This window comes from Xenopus laevis, chromosome 7S (genome assembly GCF_017654675.1).
Source record: "Xenopus laevis strain J_2021 chromosome 7S, Xenopus_laevis_v10.1, whole genome shotgun sequence".
Taxonomy (NCBI): domain Eukaryota; kingdom Metazoa; phylum Chordata; class Amphibia; order Anura; family Pipidae; genus Xenopus; species Xenopus laevis.
Window position 1 is genome coordinate 94,489,421 of NC_054384.1, and position 11,259 is coordinate 94,500,679.

General features: G+C 41.3%; 1 protein-coding gene across 13 annotated transcripts in view; it reads left to right on the plus strand.

The window, feature by feature from the left end:
• The first annotated feature begins 2,128 nt into the window (after positions 1–2,128).
• Positions 2,129–11,259, plus strand: part of LOC108697765 (protein capicua homolog) — a 96,415-nt gene continuing 87,284 nt past the window's right edge. For 6 of the 13 annotated variants that reach the window (XM_018228120.2, XM_041571570.1, XM_041571571.1 and 3 more), the window contains exon 1: positions 2,176–2,860. The gene's annotated coding sequence lies outside the window, so the exon portion shown is untranslated. Of the gene's footprint in view, positions 2,976–11,259 lie in introns of all 13 variants that reach the window. The other 7 variants (XM_041571569.1, XM_041571568.1, XM_018228119.2 and 4 more) reach the window with 6 other exon arrangements.

Below are 11,259 nucleotides of genomic sequence, written 5' to 3' on the forward strand. Positions count from 1 at the left end.
TGACCTGCAGAACCCCGGAAGTATGCTTAAAGCGATTCTGACACGTTCCTATAAAAATCATAGGAACGTGTCAGTATGAAGAAAATGCTGCATATAAAATATTTCTGCAATATTATGCTGCACATACCGGTAAAATATTTCCTGCAAAGGCCCCCCCCGCAAATCCGCCCCCAGCCCTGCGCACCTTTCTCAGCCGAATCAGTTCCTGCACTGACTGATCTTCCGGGTTGCTTCACTGACGCAGGGCTGGGGGCGGAGCGATCCTTCCATAGGCTGAGCACATACCGGTAAATATAATCGCTCCGCCCCCAGCCCTGCGTCAGTGAAGCAACCCGGAAGATCAGTCAGTGCAGGAACCGATTCGGCTGAGAAAGGTGCGCAGGGCTGGGGGCGGATTTGCGGGGGGGGCCTTTGCAGGAAATATTTTACCGGTATGTGCTCAGCCTATGCAAGGATCGCTCCGCCCCCAGCCCTGCGTCAGTGAAGCAACCCGGAAGATCAGTCAGTGCAGGAACCGATTCGGCTGAGAAAGGTGCGCAGGGCTGGGGGCGGATTTGCGGGGGGGGGGGCCTTTGCAGGAAATATTTTACCGGTATGTGCAGCATAATATTGCAGAAATATTTTATGTGCAGCATTTTCTTCATACTGACACGTTCCTATGATTTTTATAGGAACGTGTCAGAATCGCTTTAAGCATACTTAAGGGAGCCGGCAGTGGAGTCCCTTACCTGTACCTCACCAACATGGAGATCTCTGTACAGGACCTGCAGGTGAGGAGGGGGAGGGGAGTCACGTGACTCTGAGAGCTGTCACTGAAGTGTTGTTTCAGTGAGCACAGCACACAGAAGTGAGACACAGAGAGTCTTTAGCTTTATTTCTCATCCTAGGCTTATACGCGAGTCAATACGTTTTCCCAGTTTTTGTAGCTAAAATTAGGTATCTCGGCTTATACACGGGTCGGCTTATACACGAGTATATACGGTAATCCAAATTTTTAAAAATGATTTCCTTTTTCTCTGTAATAATAAAACAGTAGCTTGTACTTGATCCCAACTAAGATATAATTAATCCTTATTGGAAGCAAAACCAGCCTATTGGGTTTATTTAATGTTTAAATGAATTTCTAGTAGACTTAAGGCATGAAGACCCAAATTATGGAAAGATCCGTTATCCAGAAAACCCCAGATCCCGAGCATTCTGGATAACAGGTCCCATACCTGTATTATATTTGTCTACAGTGACTCATGTTATTGCCATAAATATTAAAATTCTGAAAACTCGAAATAGTGTGTCAAAGCACATGTTAATATCAGTATGCAAGATCATGCCTGGTATTCAGGCCCTTGGGGACCCTAGTATCCAAATTAAAAATCCAAAAAGGCTTCTCTCAGATTCAAAGGGCATAGAATGTCCACACCCCTGGGGGAAATCTTAACCTGTTGGATAATTTTTACTCCCAAATCAAGGGAGGCAAAACAGGCTGCAAAGTGTTTTCCTATGGGGGATTTCTCCTCCTTCTTTTCAATAGGGGGTCACCATCTTGTAACTTTGGGAAGTAAGGGGGGGCTCCCCCTGCTGTTCATAAGTATGATTGTTTCCCTGCTCAGCAGTTAGGGACCGTCTGACAATTCCTATCCACAGCAGTAAATGAAGGGAGAATTTCACTGCATACAGTCAGGGTTCTTATAAAAACGGTACACATTTTTTAATTGAAGTATATTGGAGATAGGTTTCTTTTTCATTAAAGAAAGTAAAAATGGGATTTTATTTTTTTGCCTTTACATGCCCCATTAAATTAGTAGCCCAATTTGTCTGGAAAGCCAGCAGGTGGCGCTGCATCTACTACATGGCTACACATTGAGTTACCTAGACCCCGCCTCATCGTGTGTGTGTGTACGAGCCTCTCTTCTCCTAATACGCCGCGCCCACTCCTTCCAGTTTGATGGCAACACGCTTCCCGACGTCACGCGGATCACTAGCTATTGGCTACCGCGTCTAAGCCTCTCAACCAATGAGCCGAGCGAATGGTGACGTCAGTAACAAACCATCCCCCCGGCACGCGCCGGCAAGAGGCGTGGCTTTGGATTCGTGGTAAGCGGGTTCTAGACTGAAGTCCTTCCCACTAGACCGTGACGCAATACCTGGGCTTTTCTCTGGTTGGTTGGTTGTGACGGGCTCTTGCTGTTGCTGTGTGGGAAGAGACTGGCTGGAGCTGCCGGTATCTTATGAGGAGCCAAAAAAAGGGGACGAGAAGGGTGAGTTAGTCTGTACCTGCAACAAGGCATTGAGCCTCCACGACTGAGTTGGTCAAGCTCCTGCACTCTCACTTGCTCACACCTCGCAAATATGTAGGAATTCCAGCAGTTTTTCGCATTTCTACCCATAACAAGTTTCTTGCCTCGGGGAAAACTGGGAGTTGTAGTTCTTTGTACAAGTTCTCTTCACTTGCTGTCAACGTAAAGCTTTAGAAGTCCAAACTACAACTCCCGTCAGGCACTGTGGCTGACTCTTGATAAACAAGGCACTTCTTCTCGCTCTCTGGTTGGTAGGCCGAGGCCACTCCTTCTGCTTCTCCTCATTGGTTACTGTACACGTCGGCTGCTTGCTTTTGCTCGATCTCCGACCCCTTTTTCTTATTTCTCGCCTATGATTGGTTACTGTAAGTGTTGCTCAAGCATCTTCCCCCTTGTCAAGATGCTCCGCCTGCGAGGTCTTCTGATTGGCTGCCAGCTCTGTCACTGGGCTAGTTGTGGGCTGTGATTGGCTGCCCGTGCCAGCTGTTCCTGCTTCATTCACCATTTTGTCTCCTGGAGTAAGGGGCCAGGCAGCAGTGTGTGGGATGTCCGTGGGTGAGGGCCAGGTGAGTGTCCGCGGCTCCCCTCCGGTCAGTAGAAGCTTGACCTTCCCGTGTACAAGAAGTGCCTGAGTGGATATCTCGTGTTGGCTGCCTTCTACCATATGTTTACTTTCCTCTTGTATGTATATCTCCAGCTTCCGCCTAGATACTCTTAGGTCTCTGCCTATTCCTTGTTAAGAGCCGCTGTCTTGTCAGAGACGTCCAACTTGTTGAACTACAGCTCCCATCACCCCTAGACTGCCTCAGCTGTTTGGAGGCTGCTGGGTGTTGTGGTTCAACAAAACTGCAGGGTTTCATCTTGCACATCCCAGCTGTAACTTTATACCCACTGGGACTGGCACATTCCTTGCCCTTGTACAGGGGATTAGATATTCTGCTGGGGTGATGGTTTTATCTGGAGAACATGGGGGTTAGCTTCAACCTGTAGCTCTAAAGAGTCTCTAAACTACAACTCCCACAATCCTAGGACAGCTTATAATGGCTGGGAGTTTCAGGTGGGAAAAAACACTTGGTCAGGACAACTAGCAGGCTCTTCCAAGGCTTATAATCCCTGCTTAATATAATTGAGTGTGTGCGTGAGTGTGTTTCTGGCTTTACATTCCCCCGTCTCTGTTAAATCAGTAATGTCGAGTCTGTGTCTGTCCATCAGTTGGACTACAACTCCTGGCATACGTTCACACGTTTCAGGATTCTCTGTTCATTGACAGCTGGAGGGCCACAAACTGGGCATTCATATAAATGCTTAGACGGCTTGAGATATATCTATATAGATAGATATATATATATAGATATATAGATATATATATCTATATATACAGTTCAGGCTGTGGTGCACTCCAATCCAGCAGAGTTTTACTGCCTGGGTGCTGTCATATATAGTGTGGATAGTCGTATTCCAAGGAATGACGCATTCCAAGACTTCATAATGAGATCAAGCGAAGTGAAGTTTTATTTGTCAACGTTTCGGTCCAGTCTGGACCTTTCTCAAGACATGTCTTGAGAAAGGTCCAGACTGGACCGAAACGTTGACAAATAAAACTTAACTTTGCTTGATCTCATGAAGTCCTGGAGTGCGTCATTCCTTGGAATATATATATATATCTATATCTATCTATATCTATAGTAGCAGCGCACTCCTGGGATTTCATTAAAAAATGTATTGTTTTATTATTATTCATCACGGTACAGAGTCAACATTTCGGCTCACATCCCGAGCCTTTGTTAAAATTGGCTCGGGATGTGAGCCGAAACGTTGATTCTGTACCGTGATGAAATAATAAAAGAATATTTTAATGAAATCCCAGGAGTGCGCTACCATATCTGTTTCTATGAATAAATTCCCAGGAGCAGCACCTGGGTAATTGTATGAATATATACCCTTAGGAGTGCGGATCTCAGGAACAAATATATATATATAGATATATATAGATATATATATAATCAGGATTACTCACGGGTGTCGTGAAAATATCTATACATCTATACATATGACTATATATATATATATATATATATATATATATATATATATATATATATATATATATATATATATATATATATATATATATATATATATATATATATATATATATATATATATGTGTAAAGAACAGCACTCCATCTTCTGTGTTAACCCAGGTGCACGGTATAATATTTATTTATATATATATATATATATATATATATATATATATATATATAAGAGCAGTTTCAGGCACCTCACTAAAGCTGCTAGCTGCCAAGGGATATTGGAATGGTAGTACAACTGCTCCTGCAACACTGCAGAAAGAACTACATTGATAGGTGGACAGGTTTTACACAGGCAGTATTCTCTCCATGGGTGCTATTCAAATTGTACAATCATTCCGGTATGCAGAGTATAAAAATATCTATATGTTTTCCGTTAGTCGTGGGGGGGAATTGCGCAGTCAGGGGTGGGTGTTTAGATGGAGGGTTTTATGTGCCGGTGAAAGCAATGAATTGGGTTCATGGCTGATGATGAAGAAACTGTGGTGGCAGCAGAATGTCGAGAAAAACATAGCCCTTTGAGGAGTCATGCTGTATATTTGGACCCTATTGATTGGTCGGACCCACTGCTTTAATATGAGCTCTGCAGGACCAGATTCGATGTCTTCCATTAAAACGTAACTCGATCTGAACCTAGAGCATATCAGAGATGCAGTGACCTGTACAAAAATTCTGTAGGAGTTCTCATCATCTGTGTCATTATATCCCCCCCCCCATCCGCAAATCATAAACTATACAATATCCGTATAAATGTATTTATCTTGCATGAGAAACCTACAGCAATCGGATCCGAGCTGGGAAATTATCTGCACAACCCATATTTCTTATTGATGGTAAGAGGCATTTTTATTAATAAACGCAATAAACCCCAAGTATGAGATTCCTCAGGAAACAGGGAGACCCTTCAACCATCTCTCAGTCGTCCATTTTAGCTTTCGGTCCGGCTACATTGCCCCGGATTAATATAGTACGTCGGGTCGATGTTCTGATGTAGATGGCACTTTGGAAATTCCTTCAATCTGACATCATCTCAATTTCACAATCAGTGACTGTTATGTGGTTGTGCTGAATTTAAAGGAAATGCATTTAGCACTGGTTTAGTGTCTGCGATCAAAGCTGGTATCCAGTGTTTGTAAATGTCGGGGTGCTCAAGGCTGCTTGTTACTACCTTATTAGTAAGGGCTACCCACTAACTGGTTGGATTTATTAACTCTTGCTTGGTATGGTTGGCAGAACTGACTGTGGATTAACACTGCTAGTTAAGCATGGATATACAGTAATAATGACTAACGAGTTGTCAAAAATATATTTTTGTCCCAGGTTAGACCATTATGAGGGATGCACCAGATCCATAGGGACGTATAGGTATGGGATCCGTTATCCAGAAACCCATTATCCAGAAAGCGTTGAATTACGGAAAGGCTGTTTCACTCCATAATAATCAAAGAGTCCAAATGATTTCTATTTTCTCAATGATCACAAAACAGTACCTTGTACTTGATCCCAACTAAGATATAATTTATCCTTACTGGAAGCAAAACCAGCTTATTGGGTTTATCTAATGTTTACATGATTTTCCGGTAGACTTAAGCTATGAAGATCCAAATTACGGAAATTTCCGTTATCCGGAAAGCCCCAGGTCCAGAGCATTCTGGATAACGGGTCCCATACCTGTACTTACATCCGGCAACCATGTGTCCTGTGGCCTAAAGGGAACCAATGGGCATCAATACTTAGATCTATCCTCACAGATAAAATTGAATAGAAATGAGAGTTTTACAAAACCGCATGCAAGAATTGTGAAATATTGATAGATATTTCCACTGCTCACTGGAGGGCATAGGTGTTTGGGGTGATAAGGGTTGCCACATTTTTCTATACAAAATAAAATACCAGTCTTTCTATGTTTTTATCATTTCCCCCTATTGATAAAATTGGCACCAAACATCATTTCTACCTACACGGCCAGTACAGTATCAGCCTTATGGCAACCCAAGGGGTGATGGGGAAAGTGCCCTGCATCACATTTTGAATATGAACGTATGGACCGCTAGCTCTGATCTTGCAAATGCATATTTCTGGATTTAAATACTTATGACTATGTAAAGTTTTATATCAGGCTCCGCATGGGATTCTGGGAGTTTTAGGGTCAGGGAACACAAGCAGATTCAGGGAGATTAGTTGCCCGGCGACAAATCTCCTCTTCTTCCGGGCGACTAATCTCCCCGAACTGCCTCCCCTGCCTTCCCATCGGCTAAAATGTAAATCGCCGGCGGGATGAGCGATTCGTTTTCCGAAGTTTCCTCGTCCGAAAATGAATCCGAGTTCCATCCCGCTGGCGATTTACATTTTGGCTGGCGAGGAGGCAGATCGGGAAGATTATTCGCCTGAAGAAGAGGAGATTTGTCGCAGAGCAACTAATCTCCCTGAATCTGCCTGTGTGCCCTGACCCTAAGTACGTCAATGATGTAAAGTTGGGGATCACTGCCAGTCAGTTTTGACCTATACTACACAAAAGCCATGAATATCCTGTAAATTATATAGTGGATAAAGTACCCCCTCTTGTAAATTATAAGGATATTATAAGTTACCGAGGAGTTTCATGACCATATAAAAACACGAGGCCGAAGGCTACAGGGGTACTTTATTATAATAAACAAGTTTCAGTGAGTCATGTGACAGAAATCGGACTGGGCCACTGGAATATCAGGAAAACTCCCAGTGGGCCCAGGTGTTAGTGGGCCCAGGTGTTAGTGGGCCCTCATGCTGCTAAACATTTGGCCTATTTCATGGCCATTCCCTATTTCTATGAGAACAAAGAGGCTAAATAGATGGGATAATAGATTATAGTAAGTAAAGAATAGAGACTAGGAGAATAGAGGTTGAGTGAGGAGAGGAAGAATAATAATACTGAGAGTGGCCCCTGGTCTAAGATTAATTGGTGGGCCCCTGGTCTAAGGTTTTTGGTTGGGCCCCTCGTGTCCCAGTCCGACACTGCAGAAATGACATCACTACTCACCGTTTATAACTGATGACATCAGTACTCACTGTTTATAAGGATATAATTTACAAGATAATTTTCATGGCTTTTGTGTATTATATCCTTATAAACGGCTCTTCATGATGTCATCAGTTATAAACGGAGCTTAGTGATGTCATTTTTGTCACAAGACTCTTTAAAACATGTATTATAATAAATAAAGTACCCCTTGTCAGAAAATTTGAGGATATTAGAAGTGATCGTGGAGTGCCATGACCTGCATTAATGGTCATGGAACTCCTCGGTGACTTATAATATTCTTATATTTTACAAAAGGGGGTACTTTATTCACTATATCACATTCTTACGTTACATTAACTAATTAGAAGGTTTCTCCTCAAAAACAGCCAAACTTCCTACTACAATAGACGATATTGTAATAGGAGATATGAAATAAATAACAGTAAAGACTCATCTGATAACTATTGGATTTTAAAGAATCCAATAAGGAATTCTGGATTCAGTGCAAGAACGACTGCAACTACGAGAGGGTCATTAAGAAAAGAGTAATGGAATTCTATTACATATACATTAATGACTTGTCCGGAAACTCGTTATCCAGAAAGCTCAGAATTAAGTGAAGGCTGTATCCCTAAGACTCAGTTTTAATAGAAACATTTAAATTTCTAAAAGTTATTTCCTTTCTTCTCTAATGATAAAACAGTACCATGTACTTGATCCATACTAAAATATAATTTTTGGAGACAAAATAATCCTATTGGGTGTAACTAATGTTTGAATTATGTTTAACGGACTTGAGGTATGAAGATCCAAATTACGGAAAGACCTCTTATCTGGAAACTCCTAGGTCCCAAGCATTTTGGATAACAGATCCCATACCTGTAGTAGGAATGCACGAAATCCACATTTTTGGGATTCATCAGAATCCCAAATCTTAAATGAAATATTTGGCTGAAATGAATTTTGGATTCAGGTGCCTCCCTAACATACACACACATTTTCCTATATTTTTAAATGAATCTGACCTAAAACATCATCAGATTTTCAAACAAGTCCTAAAAGTAGATGATGAAAAACTATTTAAAAAAATGAAACACAAATTATTATATTTGGTAATTTTAATTATTAAAAAAAAAAAAAAAATGTAATAAGCTAAAGTAAGTGAATCTTAAGGATTATCATATAGTTTGAAGGTAAAATCAGAGTCTGTTATTTTCAGTCAATGGGATGATCAGGCGTCAGTGAGTGAGTATGGGATCCATTATCCGGAAACAATTTATTCAGAAAGCTCCAAATTACGGTCTCCCATAGACTCCATTTTATCCAAATAATCCAAATTTTTAAAAATGATTTCTTTTTTCTCTGTAATAATATAACAGTAGCTTGTACTTGATCCCAATTAAGATATAATTAATCCTTATTGGAAGCAAAACCAGCCTGTTGGGTTTATTTAATGTTTAAATGATTTTCTAGTAGATTTAAGGTATGAACATCCAAATTATGGAAAGCTACGTTACCCGGAAAACCCCAGGTCCCGAGCATTCTGTATAACAGGTCCTATACCTGTGCATGCCAAAATATAATACAGGTATAGGATCCGTTATCCAGAAACCCATTATCTAGAAAGCTCTGAATTAAGGAAAGACCATCTCCCTTAGGGTAAGGGCACATGGGGAGATGTAGTCGCCTGGCAACTAATTGCCTTTTCTTCTGGCCGACAATCTCCCCGATCTGCCTTCCCCCTACCTTCCCGCCGGCTATAATGAGAAATCGACAGCGGGATGGCACTCGCGGCTCTTTATTTTCCAGAGTCTCCTCGTGAGGCAACTTCGGAAAACGAAGTGCGCCATCCCGCTGGCGATTTCTCATTATAGCCGGCGGGAAGGTAGGGGGAAGGCAGATCGGGGAGATTGTCGCCCAGAAGAAGAGGCGATTAGTCGCCCATGTGCCCTTACACTTAGGCTCCATTTTATCCAAATAACCCACATTTTTAAAAACAATTACATGTACAGAAGCTAAGACATTTGAATGACTTTCTAACAGGAGAATTCTATATTCTTTTTTTTTTTTAAATTCAGACGTGGTTTATCGAACTCAATAAGACAAGTCACACAGTGACACAGTTACATAGCATATCATCACATTATCACATTTGGTTATACAGTAAAGCCAAAGGTACAATCTGATATATAAAACAATACCTCCCTTCAGATGTATCACAAGTGGTTCAAAATAGATTACATATCAGTGTTCACCGTTTCCAAGAAAGAAACATGACAGTAGTCAGTGCAGGTATGGAATCCATTACCCAGAAACATGTTATCCAGAAAGCTCCAAATTACGGGAAGACCATCTCCCATAGACTCAATTATATCCAAATAATTCAAATTTTAAATATGATTTCCTTTCTCTCTGTAATAATAAAACAGTACCGTGTACTTGATCCAAACTAAGATATAATTAATCCTTATTGGAAACAAAACCAGCCTATGGGGTTTATTTAGGGGCAGATTCATGAAGCTCGAGTGAAGGATTCGAATTAAAAAAACTTCGAATTTCGAAGTATTTTTTGGGTACTTCGACCATCGAATTGGTTAAATTCGATCGAAATCGAACGATTCGAAGTACAAATCATTCGACCATTCGATAATCGAAGTACTGTCTCTTTAAAAAATACTTCGACCCCCTACTTCGGCAGATAAAACCTACCGAAGTCAATGTTAGCCTATGGGGAAGGTCCCCATAGGCTTGCCTGTGATTTTTTGATCAAAGGATTTTCCTTCGATCGTTGGATTAAAATCCTAATCGTTCGATCGAACGAAAAATCCTTCGATCGATCGATCGCAGGATTTGCGCAAAATCGTTCGACTTCGATATTCGAAGTCGAACGATTTTAGTTCCCAGTCGAATATCGAGGGTTAATTAACCCTCGATATTCGACTCTTGATGAATCGGCCCCTTAATGTTTACATGAATTTTTAGTAGACTTAAGGTATGAAGATCCATTAACCAGTAAACTCCAGGTCCCAAGCATCCTGGATAACCGGTCCCATACCTGTACTACATACAGGATTCCAATGAAACCAAATCTTTTTTTTGCTGGATTTAGATTTGGCCAAATCTGAACCCTTATTGTCACGTGATGTCAGACAGCTAGATAAATGAGGGTGCCAATCTGGATAAATGAGGGTGCCAATGTTTTGTATGCTGATTTTCTTTGTGAAATTGCTAATTTACATATGCAAATTAGGATTCAGAATTGGTTCGGAATTCAGACAAATCCTTTGTGGTAGATTTGGTGTTAGGCCAAATCCTAAATTGTGTATTCACAGCATCCCTTAAGAATCAACCTGAAAAACATGTCGCCTTTAATACGTGTTTTAGTGGTTTTCCTGCATCTTTGCTGAAGTTGTTAGCAGGGAATTTGTGCAGTGACTTGAGGGGGTGTGAACTAGTGCGTGAAAGGCGTAGGCGTACTCGTGTGAGATTGTCTGGGTGTTTCGGCCTCCTCGCTGATCCCTACGTGTGGAAATTTCCTCTCCGTGTAAATGTTTAGAGGCTTGAAAAATAAAACTTATGAAGCTCTTTCCATGTTTATGGATCCCCAGACATGTCCGTATATGTTTGTGTTAGGTTTTGTGTGTGTGTCACCTTATTTCACACATCTCTGTGCCTGCAGGTTGTACACAGGTTATATTAGTGTCCATGCAGGTTTTATTTGTGTTGTGCACACACATTCCCTTTATACTTAATTGTACATAGTAACCACTTGTGCAAATTGACACACACACTCTATCCTATGCTTGCTTATGTGTGCTTGCAGTGAAACACTACTTATGCACTTGTGCTTGCTCAGTGTTAAGGTGGCTAT